Here is a 2,619-nt window from a genome sequence, read left to right as displayed (position 1 = left end):
GCCTGTAATCCCAGCACTTTGGGAGGCTGAGGCAGGTAGATCACGAGGTCAGGAGATCGAGACCATCCTGACTAACATGGTGAAACCCTGCCTCTACTAAAAATACAAAAAAAATTAGCTGAGTGTGGTGGCATGCACCTGTAGTCCCAGCTACTCGGGAGGCTGAGGCAGGAGAATTACTTGAACCCAAGAGGCGGAGGTTGCAGTGAGCCAAGATCAAGCCACTGCACTCCAGCCTGGGCGACAGAGCGAGACTCTGTCTCCAAAAAAAAAAAAGATCCATGAGAAAATCTCGCATGTGGTGAGGAAATAATCACACTAAATATTATACTATATTTGCCTGTATACTCAATTATATAGCATGTAGAATGGAAAAGCATCAAGACATCACATTAATTCCCTCTCTGCAAAACAAGAGATATGTACCAGTTCAAGTGATTTTGCAAACAAAGTATAAGGAATTGAGTACCGAAACACGTGACTACATCGGGACAATACTGCAATCTTTAAGACTTGGGATCGTTCAGCATGTGTTTATAACAGAGAAAAAAAATACAAGAGAATTTAAGAATAGGCACAGAAAAAATATGTATGTGTTAAAATAAAAATACTTGAGTAACTACTCATGATATGATTTGCTAAAAAGGCCTGGGCTCAAGAGAGAACCCACTTGATCTATCACGAGGGCATGAATCAATAAGCACCATGTCACACACAATCTACTTGACACTGTTTTATGTATTAACCAATATTTTGACTAGTGTGATGAGATTTTTACTTTCTATTGAAGAATAATATACATGTAGAAAAGTGAATACACTAAAATTGTAAAGCTCAATATATTTGCATGATTCAAGCAAGTACTCAACACAGAGATCAAGAAATAAAAATGACATGCATTCTCGAAACCACCCAGGGCTCTGACATCTACCATTATCTCAGACATGCCATAAAGATAAGAACACTTCTTATGTAACTTACCTTGTTGCAACAACCAGAAAAAGACCCATTCGAGTCCATCTTTAATAATTAAATTAGAAGCACAAATATAATGTGGTATAAACAAAGATCTCATGAACCATGGAGTCTCTATTCTGAAACCCCCATAACTAAACAGATGAAGAAAATATGTTAATATTTTGGCACAACTGGATTTCACTACAATAAATTTTGATCCAATATGAAATTGCCAAAAGTTCTCTTAAATTCTACACCTTTCCATAAAAGGAGAAAAGAGTTAAAAAGTAAAACAGAAATGATAAGGATGCAATAGTGTAGGTGACATGGTGAGGGTCTCAAGGAGGAAAAGGACATATGAAAATGTCCTCCAATAAGCCTGTGAAAAGATGTACACAAAGACCTGAAGACCTACAAAGAGCATACGACATATGAATTTCAAAAGATAATGGTTTAGCTACTCACCCCTATTCTCTGAAGTGGAGGATGCGATTCTAGCCCTTCTATCTCAGCAAAACATGAAAGAAAAAAAAGAAAGCAAACATAATCTTAGAAAATACACCACAGTAAAATAAGCACTAAAATTGGTTCCACTGTCATTATTTGATATCGGCATGCCATATTTCCTTGTTTTAGCACAACACTAATGAAATTTTCAGTACCTATCACAATTGCTTGACCCTTAATTGAATCTTTTAAAGTTTTCATTTGTTACTTAAGAATATGTATCTCATACATAACTATCTATCTACAATTCTCTGTTCAAAATGAACAAAATAAAGCAAATCTTGGGCCACTAGGCTTGAAATGCACACCGACTCATAAGACAGGATGCTAACGCCCTCTTCAGAGAGGTAGAAAAGGCATGCTCACTGGGGTACTATGTTGTCACTGAAGGATCATCAAATAGAGCCAGGCTCTGAGAGTCTTATTTGTCCTACTGGAGGGCCGCACATCTGGACCTCAGATTGACATCTGGAATGAGTCCCTCAGCATCCTCAGACAAGTATTCTCATCATCGATCCAAACAAGCACCCTCCCGACAAATAAGCATTTGCATACCAGGCTTATTTTGTGCATGCTTATCTAGTGCATCATCATTCAGAACAGCAAATGTACAGTAGACATTTTGTTTAGTATCTGAATAATGGAACTGTCATATACATAGGATGAAAAAACATGTGACTGAATTGTTCTAATAAAATTAGATTCAAATCTGGCTGGGCACCATGGCTCACGCCTATAATCCTAGCACTTTGAGAGGCCAAGGTGGGTGGATCTCATGATCAAGAGTTCAAGACCACTGTGGCCAAGATGCTGAAACCCCGTCTCTATTAAAAATACAAAAATTAGCCGGGTGTGGTTCTGCATGCCTGTAATCCCAACTACTTGTGAGGCTGAGGCAGGAGAATTGCTTGAACCTGGGAGGCGGAGGTTGCAGTGAGTCGAGATCATGACACTGCACTTTAGCCTGGGCAACAGAGCAAAACTCTGTTTCAATAAAAAAAAATCTATTGGGGAACTTTATAAAAACTCTTTAATCAACTAAAAATTTAAGGAGTGAGGTAATCGCTCCTTACGAATAATATATGGTATGATTACAGTGCTAACATGTATAGAAACATCTATGTTATAAATGTGCCAGATAAAGATTAAAAAAAA

The 2,619-nt window shown here is 37.8% G+C and overlaps 1 non-coding gene across 1 annotated transcript; it reads right to left on the bottom strand.

The window, feature by feature from the left end:
* Positions 1-1,915: 1,915 nt before the first annotated feature.
* On the bottom strand, positions 1,916-1,982 carry LOC135271178 (small nucleolar RNA SNORD109A). The gene has a single exon (XR_010339281.1). It is a non-coding gene; the product is annotated as a small nucleolar RNA SNORD109A (small nucleolar RNA).
* Between the last annotated feature and the right edge of the window lie 637 nt (positions 1,983-2,619).

The sequence above is a fragment of the Aotus nancymaae genome, unplaced genomic scaffold (assembly GCF_030222135.1).
Source record: "Aotus nancymaae isolate 86718 unplaced genomic scaffold, 86718_ANA_hifiasm-v0.15.2.pri h1tg000075l, whole genome shotgun sequence".
Lineage (NCBI taxonomy): Eukaryota > Metazoa > Chordata > Mammalia > Primates > Aotidae > Aotus > Aotus nancymaae.
The sequence above is the reverse complement of the archived record's forward strand: the minus strand, read 5'-3'. Positions and strand labels throughout refer to the sequence as shown.